This window comes from Vigna umbellata, chromosome 6, assembly GCF_029865625.1.
Source record: "Vigna umbellata cultivar VRB3 chromosome 6, Vumbellata_1.0, whole genome shotgun sequence".
NCBI classification, from domain to species: Eukaryota; Viridiplantae; Streptophyta; class Magnoliopsida; order Fabales; family Fabaceae; genus Vigna; species Vigna umbellata.
Genome location: NC_142170.1, coordinates 11,084,925 through 11,098,397, shown reverse-complemented (window position 1 = coordinate 11,098,397; position 13,473 = coordinate 11,084,925).

Genomic DNA, 13,473 nt, shown 5'->3' with positions numbered 1-13,473 from the left:
TCTAGTGCGGTGGCTCAATATTTAATCATTTTTGTTAATTAAAGCATTGACACTCTTGCTAAAGTAAAACATTACGAGAGTAAAAGACAGAAAGAAAAAATTGAAAAGGTGCACGCAATATATTAAAAATATATCTGTAGTATGATTTAATTAAATCAACATCTAACTGGCAGTCATGTGTGACAAAGGCGCACCTAATATATATATATTGAAGATATTGATGGACTTGATTATATGGTAGTATTATTTAACTTGTCAGAAAATCATTATGTAGCAGTAGGTGTATCTTTTGGAACTGCACACGACCACCTCCTTAAACTTTACAACAAAAGAAGCAGAAAATGAAATATAGCTGGATATGCATTAGTAGATGCTAAATTACACAACTTTGTGATGCATAAAGAGTTGTCTCTCCTTACACTCTTTCCCTAGCAAACAGAAACATAGGTGTTTCAGAGAATTGCATGCACGTTAATTTTGAGGAAACTAGTCAGCATGAACGATGAACTATACTATATAAATTATATTTCTTTCACATTTTCATACTTCTCGTTGATTACTTTTTTCTTATTCTTTTTAACTGGTATTAGAAAAACTATGTTAAAAGAGTTTCACATCTACTATGCAAAATTATGTGGCTATAATGGTGAGTGTGATGATTATGTTTCATATCTGATAGGGTCCTACGGATCAGGGATTGCCCTTAAATTCATCTGGTCAGGTGTTGTGTTTAGATTGACTAATTAATCAGTGGAATGCATAGAGCAGCATATGAAAAATATATAGGCAAAACAATTATCATATATCTGTGCTGTCGAGTACACTAGAATAACATTCCTAGTATAGGGAGTTTTTTGTTGCTTGACGACATATAAAAATACAGAAGAGACCTAGGTCTGATGCAATGGCCCTATTCAATTTAATGGATCATATATTCCTTCTTTTCCTTTTATTTATCACTTCTTCTGTATATCTATCTTTTTCTTGTACGTCGTAGATAAACATCCCTATACGTTGTACTCTCTCTGTGTACAAAGGGTGGAAGCTATTAAATGGTTTTATAGAATTAGGCACTACTTTATGGTATCAATTATGGGTTTAAGGCTAACTATTATTTTTAATTTTCATGTTATGTTTTGAAAATAATTAAACAAACTCACCAATTATGCAGCTGCATACTTTGATTTGTTTAATGAACCCAGCTGCGTCATTGCTAACGTATGCATGCCTCTCTGCCAGCTAACCATACTGTATGTGGTTCTCATCATCTATGATAATTTTATATGGTATTAGCAGCATTAAATAGATTATTCACCTGTTTAAGTACACATTCGATCTGTTTCTGTAGATAATACATAATGACAAGGATTCTGCACATTTCTTCTTTTACAAGTTTTTTTTTTCTTCTTATACTATCAGGGTTCATAATTTTTCCCCCTCCCTTGGATTTTAGAGCTACAGTAATCAATATAATAATTCCAGTAGAATTTGTCTCAGATTAATTTAATAAAATTTCATATTCAAATCTTATAGAAAAAAAAGCTATTAAAAACACTAACTCAAGAATATTTAATACAAATGTTACTGTAACAAAAAAAAACTGCATATTTTTTGTGACAAGATACTTTATATATATAATCATAAGTTCAATTAAAAATTCAGAAAAGCTCACCTTTTAAGATGAGACTCCAACTTGTTAAAATTTATATGAACATCCACTCATACTTCAATTAGTAACCCTATACTCCCTTTATTTCATAATTTCTATTCAAATTATTAATTTAACTATTTCGAATGTTAAGAATTATTCAAAATATATCAAATACTTTATATAATTTTTAAAACAAAAATTATTTTAATTATAATGTATTTTGAAGTATAAATAATTTATTTATAACTGACATCTAAAAAGTATTATTTCATCTTAAACTTATACTATCTAAAATATGGTCAAATAATATCCATAATCAATTAGTTCAATTCATTTTTTATATGTTCTTAAATAATGCGAGATCTTAAAAGCATATTTTTCATGTGTATTTTGTATATGAGATTAATATTTATATGTAATCAGATATGGTTGAGAGACCAACAAACTTGTTATAATATAATTTGATATCGTTTATAAATTGACTATAAACTGAATTTATTCTCATAAAATGATAAAATGAAACATATAAGATGATATATATATATATATATATATATATATATATATATATATATATATATTATAAATTGATTTTATTTATGAAAGAAGATCTAACATAACTATGGAACTCAAAATACTAATGAACTTTTTTACACACAAAAAATTGTTGTCATAATAATTAAATTTATCACATTAACCCTAAACCAGACTATATTTTAACATGGTTGAAAATTATTTTAATAATCACATAGTTCTTCCTTCATATCTCATATCTTAGTAGACTTGAGATCTGTTTTAATAGTATAGTTCTCTCTTCATCTCACTATTATCAAAATTACTGTTTTTTCATGTGTAAGTGAATGATTTGTTGTTGTGATATTAATTAAATTATCGCATTGACAAAACAATATATCAATCATTAACTACTGCCTTAAAGTAATGCTGCTAGTAATTTGTTTCTTCATGGATTGACATTGTCCTCTTGTGCCGAACTGTTTTGGTTGAATGAACTGGTGAATGTATACAGAAGAAAGTCATGGTGGAAAAAGAAGAATTATATAGTGGCATATGATATAAAGTAAAGTGTTTATAATTTAGTATGATTAAAGGAAGCTAATCTTCATGGGTAGGCAGGGATCTAGGAAGATACGTTGGCTTTAGTTTATAGTCCACGCTTTTTGCAATTTGCTACCTATATATAATACCTGCATCTTTGTTATCACTTTCTGGATGGATATATAGCACTGTACGTAGTGCTCAGAACAGTAACACTAATCTTTGACCATTATCTCCACAGATGAAAGAAACGTTTCACCATCCAAAAATATGATCATCTCCACCCAGATATAAAATTCAAAAATCATCCCATGCACTTTTGCACTTTAGCTCAAAGTTTTATCCCTTTTTTAAAAAGAAAATTTTAGAAAAGATGTGTGCATGATAATAGATAGACTTATTCAGGAAAACTTATGTGTAGCTATGTCTATGAGATTTAGGGGCTATATGCATATGAATCCGACTAAATCTCTTGCTTGTGTACTCAAAATATTTGAGTAGCCCTGTGATATAATGTGATGGTGATGCTGTATAAAGTTGTGACAAGCAGTAGTTCAAAAGCAGCAGCATCAATCTGGTGGCAGGATATGAGACAGAGTAGATTGTATATAGAATAATATTAGTTCTCCTTCAGTAAGGTATAGCATCGGAACGTTGAATGCATAACATGATGTGACGAGAGGCCAAGATATAGTCAAATTATAAAGTTATTAATCGTACTTTTGTAGTTCAAATAACTCAATTTTGTAGATTTTCAAACGGGTGAAAGCTTTGCTTAATTGTTGGATCAGTAGCATAAAACCTGCCTAATTAAACACTGCAACTTTCAAAGTTAAACATATTTTCTTGAATTTAATTAGACATATGCAAATGAAGAGGTTAATTTGCTTCAACATTCAGTATATAATGATAAACTTCCTTGTGCAATATTATTCCAGATTGGACCTTTGTGCATGAGTACAACAAACATAGGGTAATAGGTTATTGCTCCGACATACTCTAATGCGATTTAATGTTGTCAGAGAACCTTCGTGTCGCTAAAGACATTAAGATATACTCTTTCCTAGATTGAGGTTGATATACTCAATCTTTACATCAGTTTCCTTTAAAAGCTTTATTTCAACAAATATTGATTACAAACTCTTGAATCATGTTCAAGAGGTAGAAATTCTGAAGTATTTTACTTACTATATTTTATTATGCTTTATAATATTTATTCTGGTTCAAAGTTTAAATGGTCTCAGACTGGAATATTTAAGTGTTTATGTCTTCGGGTTATTATTTTATTTATAGTGAATATGGTTGTAAAAGAAACAATATCTAAGTTTGTTAATATTAATAATATTGGAAAATTGGTTTAATCATATTTTATTTTTAAATTTTTTTATTTTAATTAAGATTATTTTTTTTCAATTTCTTTTAGATTATCCATCAAATTATAATCGAATTTTTTAATTAAGGGCCTTAGTGAATTAATAAAATAGACACTGACGCTCCCTCTATCACCGCATCTTCTTCTTACACTTCCTCAAATTTTGTTATATTCTAAGTTATGTTTCGAAGGTGTGACGGTGGAACAAAGGTGCAGTGGTTCCAAGGTTAAAGGAGGTGAAGGAGAAAAAAGGGAGAGATAGAGAATGAGAAGGAAAATGAAAATGAAACTAAAGAAGAAAACTCAGTCACAATTTTTAACCAACAAATTTTACCATATGGCTAGAATCTATCGGTAGTTACTGATAAATATTTACCAATGACAAATATTTACCAAAAAATTTATAATCATTGGTAATTATTAACAAATCATGAAATTTATGACAATAAACGACAATTTTATCCACGAATTGATAATTATTGGTAATCCATAGTTAAAATTAAAATTCTTACGATTTTTTGTTATTAGAGACTAATTATGTCCATGGATAATTTTTAATTTTCTTGTTGTAGTAAAATATCAAATAAATTTTATTGTTTCTTTTAATAGATTGGATAGTGAAGTCATCATGTTTCTAGACAAATTTCATGTCATTCGTAATTTTATATTATTCACAATATCATTTTATATTAATCACCTAATAACATGACATATTTTAATACATTAAGATAAATAAAAACTATAATAAAATAAGATAACAAACATACCATGCATTAAAAAAAATTAAACCACAAAATTCAATTAAAAAATATAAAATATTTTGTGTACTAATATTTCTTTTTTATATATAGTCTGTTGCACATAAGGGTGGAACTTTTCTAAATCCCGACATGTAAATTATTGCATATTGATAAAATATTAATGTGCATTTTCATAAATTTTAAAAATAAATGTAATTATTTTGTATGTTACTCAAAGCTTCGAAATAGTGAAAATGTGTTAAGTGTTAATTTCTCTCACACTTCCGAATTGATAAGCACAATGGGTCACCATCCGTATCAATTCACGATATTGATAAAAAAATTAAATTTAATTGTTTGAATAATGAAATGGAGTGCTGTCATGCAGTGTAAATAGTTGTCATTGACTCTGAAATAGCATATGCTTTACCTTTTCTCAACGGTTGGCAAACTAAGCTGGAAAAAAGGGATTTACAGCCTGTGATAGCCTATCATTGTAGTAATACTAATTAATATTAACATTTTAATTTGCATATGGCCTTTCAATAAATATTTGGATTTAATTAGTCCAAACTAAATTGATATTAGAAGTCTTAGCTACCAAAACTTTATAATTAATAATGAAAACGAAACAACTTTTAACTTTTATTCTACCTGAATTTCAAACTATGTTGATATCTTGCATTAATTACATAAAGTAAGGCATACTGCCCTGACATAATGCACTTAGGACATTAATCAAATGATATTCATTAATATTGAAATAAATTATTATAACATAAACCTGAATATATATACTGTTTTTAAATATTATATTTTAAGATATTTTATCATAAGTTGAAAACAAATTGTTGAAACCATTTTCCTGCAACCTTTCGTTCCTTAGGGTCCTATGTGATCCTAACTGATCGGTAGTATATGAGTCCAAAGTAACGTAGAGGCTCTCCTGTATCTTTACCGTTCGGTCGGCAATGAGTCCATAGTAACCTAAACTCTCTAAGCCCTAGCAAAATCTTTGATATTGTGTTGGGTTTGTCTGGTTATACCAATCAGCACACGATTTTACCCAGGGTCATGACGATTCATGCAATAGCATGCGTTCCTTACCAACCGTTTTTATACTAGGAGTTCACTTGGAGCGTTCCCTAAGATCAAGGTGAGAGTTCTTGAAGAGCGTTCCTCACTGTTCAATTTAGATCTTAGGAGTTCACTTGGAGTGTTCCTAAGATCAATGTAAGAGTTCACGAAGAGCGTTTCTCACCGTTCGGTTTAGATCTTAGGAGTTCACTTGGAATGTGCCCTAAGATCAAGGTGAGAGTTCACGAAGAGTGTTCCTCACCGTTCGGTTTAGATCTTAGGAGTTCACTTGGAGCGTTCCCTAAGATCAAGGTGAGAGTTCACGAAGAGCGTTCCTTACCATTGGTTTAGATCTTAGGAGTTCACTTGGAGCGTGCCCTAAGATCAAGGTGAGAGTTCACGAAAAGCATTCCTCACTATTCGGTTTAGATCTTAGGAGTTCACTTGGAGCGTGTCCTAAGATCAAGGTGAGAGTTCACGAAGAACGTTCATCACCGTTCGGTTTAGATCTTAAGAGTTCACTTGGAGCGTGTCCTAAGATCAAGGTGAGAGTTCACGAAGAGCGTTCCTCACTGGAGCGTGCTCTAAGATCAAAGTGAGAGTTCACGAAGAGTGTTCCTCACTATTCGGTTTAGATCTTAGGAGTTCACTTGGAGCGTGCCCTAAGATCAAGGTGAGAGTTCACGAAAAACGTTCCTCACTGTTCGGTCGACACTAGGAGTTCACTTGGAACGTTCCCTATGTCGAAGATGCCAATGTGAGCGGTTGATAAGAGTTCTCTTTAGAACTTAGTTCTTTTTAGAACCCTTTCTTTGAGTCGAACGGTGTATTGGGGTTCTTTTTAGAACTTTTTCCTTTGGTCGAACGGTTGACATAACTTGATCAATATTTTGATGGAAATCATTTGATACTAATATCATATTTGCAAATTACATCACATTCTTTTAAACTAGAAAAATTCAAGTAGAAAGCTTATCTCAATTCTTGCCACAAATATGACGTTCGGTTCTGCGTGCACGCTCGCCTCCCCTGCTTTCGCTCCCGGCCTGCCGAGGGTGAATCATTCTCTTCGTGTTGCCTTTTTTGGACAGCCTGCATCTCTTTAATTCGAATGAACTCAACGGCTCTATCCTGCACCTCTCCCATGGTTATAGGTGGTCGAGCAAATAGGTTATCCGCAAAGGAGCATGACCTTAAGGCGATTGACAGGGTGTTGATGATGAACTTATTGCCAACACCCTTCACCTGTCGTGCGATCCGGTTGAACCGGTCCATGAAGTCCCTCCAGTCTTCATCTTTTCCCTGTTTGATTTTAGTAAGCTCAATGTAGGTAAGGTCTTTCGTCTTACTCGAACCGAACTGCCGTTCAAACAAGCGTCTCAAAGTCGCAAAATTATCAATGGTCCTGGGATGAAGAGAGTGAAACCATTCCAAAGCTTCTCCTTTACCCGACAGGGAAAAAACCTTACACCAAACCCTTTCACTGGGTGAATAGATTGCCATGACGTCAGCAAATGACCTCAGGTGCTCCTCTGAGTCCCTTGATCCATCATACCTTTCCACAACTGGGCACGCCCTTTTCAGCATTTTCTCTTCCATGACTGCAGTTGTAAAGGGATGAAGTGCCCTGCCCGAGCGACATGAACAGGACGGTTAGGACTCCTTCGGGAATTGCTTTCTCCCTAATCAGTGCCTTCTTGATCAGAGTATGGGAGTTCCACTATGGGCGTCCGAGTGGGTGTAGCCGACCTTTGACTGGACGGGGCCCTCCACCCCGCGTCACAGTCCCTACGTGCGGCATCCTGGTCGGCCCTTAGAGTTTCAATTTTTGTCTGCATGGCTTCCATCCACCTCTGCATCTCCTGCATAAACGTCGTTGGGTCTTGAGCCATCCTTATGGTCTTTCCAAGGTGTCTTCGAAAATCCTCGGCCCCATGGTGGGCGCCAAAATGTTTCTGCTGAAATGGGACGATGATCTCCGCCGAACGTCCTCCTGTCGGTGTCGAGCGTCCTCCTTCTCCTATCTCCAGCCAACTGGACACCCAATGGGGGGCGACCTGTAGAAGACATTCCGACGCTCAAGTCAGAAATTTTCTCTATAGGCCTTTTATAATTTAGTAGTGAGTAAAACGTGAGTTTACGTCGAACCTAAACCCTTATTTATAGAATTTGGAGGAATCTGACCAATTAATTTACCTCTTAATGGTCATTAATGCAAACCTTAATTGTTTAACCGTAGCCGTTATCACATTTATTTGTGCATTAACTCTGCTCAACGGTTGTCGGAACCGAACGGTTGAGAGGCTCTTTCCTGCACGTTGATCGTTTGGTTCCTTAGGATTCTATGTCATCCTAACCGATCAGAAGTATATGAGTCCAAAGTAACGTAGACCGTTCGGTTCCTTAGGGTTCTATGTCATCCTAACCAATTGGTAGTTTATAAGTCCAAAGTAATGTAGAGACTCACATGCACCTTTACCGTTTGGTTGTCAATGAACCCATAGTAACACAAATATAATCATTTAAGAAAGCATGGAGGAAATTAAGAAAAAATCATTTTTACAAATAAGAAGAAAGTAAGACAATGGGTAAAAAATAAAAACTCTCACATTGTTGAAAGTAATTTCTGTGTATCACTTTGTTAGATCTTTGCCTATTTTTTGACAACATATCCATAATATTCAGACAGATTTTTCATAAATAAAAACTAATGTAAAAATAAAAGGCGAAAATATGAAGGATTGAAAGGGATGGAAAGAAAGAAAAGGGTTGGTGAAGGAAAAAAAATGACAGAAGAGAAAAGTCAAAGAATTTGTGATAAAATAAAAGATGGTAATAATGAAAGATTAAGGACAGACATGTCCGTGGTGGCCCGTGACGATGATGTTATGAACAAGAGAGAGAGAAAAACGAAAGAACGTGTTTCTCTCCCTTTCACTTTGTGGTTCAAAGTTTGAAGACTCGTAATATTACTGGTCGCTCGAAACGTGGCCATGGTCCTGACTGCTGAGGCTATGGTCCCAACGACATGACACTTCCCCGCACGTGCATGCACGCTCTCATCTCAACAACATCAATGTGGCAGAGTAATAGTAACAAGCAAGTAGAAATGTCGAAGAATAGAGTAGAATAGCTGCCACTGTAGTGTATGGCATATCCATCATACAGAATCATATATATGCATTGCCACTTGGATTTCGCTATGTTAAAAGTTTGTACTCGTGTGTGTTTCTGTATGTGTTGGTCAAACACTCAAACATGTGTGTTTGTATATCTACGTACACCTTTCAGGTGAAGCTATTCTTCTTCAACTAAAGTTTGATATGTTTATCTTATAGCTGATATTGAGATATACGTGTGTGAATATGACATGCATATACATAGAGATTGGTAAATAAGGGGAGGGGTTGGTTGGTCATTAGTTGAGTTGAGACTGAAGAAGAGTTAGACTGAGACTAATAGCTAGCTAGGTTTGCCTTGTGTGTTTTCTGCATTGCTTTGGCTGTGCTCATGGTCTAAGATTATAGGGAAAGGAAAAAGGACCAATCAATCAGTCACTTCATGCAGATAACAAATTACAAATTCCTACAATAATTTCAAAACTCTTTATCTATTCCTCACATAATATATTAATTACTTTTCTGCCAGTACTTCACTAGTTCTTCTGTTTGACCTGTAACTTATGACAATGGATCAAACTAAAGGGACCATGCACTTGCATTTTGGTTGATGTGAGGTTGGTGAAGAATGGTTACGAAAGTTTGAATTTGAAAGCAGAGATATCTACCCGGTGGTTAAACCCTGTGATGGTGTGGCTAAATCATTTAATGAGCATTTTTGCTTTCTTATAAACATGGATATGTATACTATTTCATACATAAGTACACAGTGGTCAGTGCAATGGAGTAATAATTAGAGGTGTACAGAATTTCGTGGTCATCAAATCAGTTGACTGTTCTGTCTCTCTCTCTCTCTCTCTCTGTGTGTGGTTGTTCTCTCGTGACAGTCATTCATCTTCCATTGCCACATTGAGTAGTTTCATGATCATACACGGCGGGCGTTTCTACTTTGAATGAGAGAGAGGTATCACTAGAGCTGTCAAATGAGTCCCTTTAATAAGATTTGGCCCTAATCCACGTGGGTTGGGGCCAAAAAAGCCCACAGGGCCAAAAAATATCTTTATTTAAAAAGCCCACAGGGCTAAAAAGCCCTAAAGCCCTATAGGCCAGGGCCAGCCCATGGGCTTTCCTTTTTACAAAATTTAACATCCAGAAACATAATATCATCATACAAGTAATCACAAATCATGTGTATTTTTTATCCATCTTTCATTTTATCTGTTAGTAATAACTTATAATCATAATTGATTCATGTATAATTATATTTTTTTACCAATAAAATTAATTTTCTACTTCATAACGTGTTTCTGTATTAATTAGTTTAATAATAATGCTTTTATACAATTATTCTTTAATTTCCAAATTTTGTTTTGATAATTTTTTCATCTTAATTTTGGTTTCTTAATTTTGGTTTGTAAATTTGACGGTTCAGAGATATCCACATAAAATAGGTTTAAAAGTTAAAAAAAATTAATTTAATTTGTAAAATTTTGATGGACTAACGAATTTATTTATAAATGGTAATATATTTTGTCACTAGTTTAAATCAATATCATTCGATTAAGATTTGTGATCAAAATTACATTATTTTTCATTGGTGTGAACATGTTAAAATTTTAACTTAATAACTTTTTAACTTTTTTAATTTTCCAAATTTAATAAAATTAATATTTATTATTTATAAAGTTATATAATTCTTTTAAAAAAAAATTTATAAAACGTATAATTTAGTCATTTAAATCAATTTATATATTTTTATGTTTTTTTCATATATTTCATATTATATTCATTTGTCTTCTTTATTAGTTTCTTATTAAGAGACATTGATGTAATTTATTTATTATTATAATTATTATAATTTTTATTTATTTTATATGTTAATAATTAAATAAAATAATAATTTTAATTTTAGTATTATAAATGATAACATTATATTTATTTAAAAATATTGTATCTATTATTTAATTATTTTTTATTACAATCGGTTCAATTATGATATATAATTCAATAAAAACGATCTTTGTTGGATAAAAATAAGTCATTTTAAAATATTAATTTAATCTAAAAGGTTAGAAAAAAAATCTGATTTTATAACCACTAGGATTACATCTAGATCTTGTATACTAACATATATGATATTTATAACAATTTTGCCTAACAAGGATTTTCACTAAAAAGTTAGTTCTTTTATTACGTGAAATTAATTTTAAACTTTATAAAATTTGTGGTTTAATTTTTTAATGTATATATATCTATACAAAACATTCAACAAAAGAATTTTATATGACAAACTATAAAAAATAAAAATTTTACACCGATATTAAAAATTCATCCAATCAGTAAATTTGAATTTAAAATATATCCATAATTAATATTTCAAATATTTATATAGATATCAGAATTCGATTATTGAAAAATCAAATTTTCAACTGTGTTACTTTTATAATTTCTTTTTTGAAATTTTTTTCATTTTCTTTTAAATAAAAATAATAATAAAAATTTTCTTTTTTAACTTTCCAAAATAATAAAATTATATATTTAAAATATGCTTATAATTAAAAAATTATTTTAAATAATTTTTTCTAAAATCAATATTTATACATTTATATTTAATTAAAAAGATATTAAATATCATATAAATTTTGGAAATTATTGAACTTGAAAAGTAAATAAAAGAAATAACTAAAAAAACATTAAAAGTGAATTAATTTAGTTTGGGGGCTAGCCCCATCCTAACCCTACCCCAACCCACTTTATGTGGGGCTTTAGGGGTTGGGGCTTTTAAAAAGCCCCCTATTAAGTGGGCTAGAAAATTGGGGCTTGATTTTAGAAGGGGTCAGGGTCAACCCATGGGCCAAGGGCTCAAATGACACCTCTAGGTATCACTTGTGTCTCCACAATCAGAGTCTAAGCAAACGAGTTTTTTTGTATCTATTAGTTTTGCAGCTGTACTATATATTTTATTTTTGTTGTGCTTATCATAAATATTGATAAGAATTGTGAAGTGAAGTTTTGTACTTTTTATTTATTAATTATGTATTGAAATATCATTTTTTTTCTAGATGGTACGATATTTTAATCATATTATATTTATATCAAATGTAAGACTAATTATTAATAAATAATAAATGACAATTAATTAGTTTTTTAATAATAAATAATATAATAAACTTAACAAATAACAAAATAAATTTCATATTATTGCAATGTTATACTAAAAAATAAATTTTAATTCTAATTTAATTTTATAAAATTGATATATAATTGATTTATAAAATAAAGTTTTACCCATTTATTAATATATATATATATATATATATATATATATATATATATATATATATATATATATATATATATGTATATATTAATAAAAATTTATGAATTTAATTTTTATGCGCGAGTAATTTGTGTTCTCTATTAATCTATTAGAAGTCATAATTGACATATTTTTTTAGTTATTATTAGAAAAAACGTTCATGGTAATCATGTACAGGTTTTTTATATCGTAAATAAACGACTTACTCAAAAATTATTATTTTTAATTTTAGTGTTGTTGTCTCTTAGTGGAAAGACTATTATTAGTCATTTAATTTTGCATCACCATTCCATCATTAATCACTTATATGATAGCTTTTATTATAATAATCTTAATAATTTATACGTACATTATTATAATTTTTTATTCTTTCACTGACATGGCCACTAAGCTTTGCTTCTTAACTACTTATATGAACAAAGAGTAGCATTAAGAGCACTAGATACTATTTGTTGTATTAGTGATGTTTATATTAAAGATCACAATTATCTATTAATCAAAGGTTAGTCAACATCAAGTTTTTGGGGGCAAGGACTCATCAAGAAGGGTAGTTTGGGCCCCATCTGGAAAGTGAAAGATTAAGGCAATTGTTTCCTGCACCCCGTCAATTTCTTCCTGCATCCCCTAAGTTTTTGGAATTCCAAATTTATCCTTGTTAGTTTTATTTGAAACTGGTCTTCTTCATGGCGTGGTTTTAGTAGGTTTGTTGAGTTGTTGTTTTGGCTGTTTAACACAATCCATTGCTATGCAACGCATAGCACTATAGAACGGAATCCTATGTCTAAATCAATTCTAGCTTCTTAAGGTCATTATTGAGTCTATCGAATTAAACAACTCGTTTACCAGTTTGACAATAAGAGCTCTGCATGAGAAAAAAATCTATACCATTAATCTTACCTATAAATTATTTTTTTTAAAAGAAAACATACTTATAAAAGTAAATAACTTTTACAGTTTTATTATAGATCACTCTTTTACTATGTAAATAGTTTATTATTACGAGTAATTATTTAAATATAAAAAAATTTACTAAAATATAAAAGTAAAAAGAAAATTGTGTATTAAAGAAATCTTATTAATAATATAAATAATTAAAAAATATTTTATAATTTAATAATTTTTTGTTATAATAAGAGAAG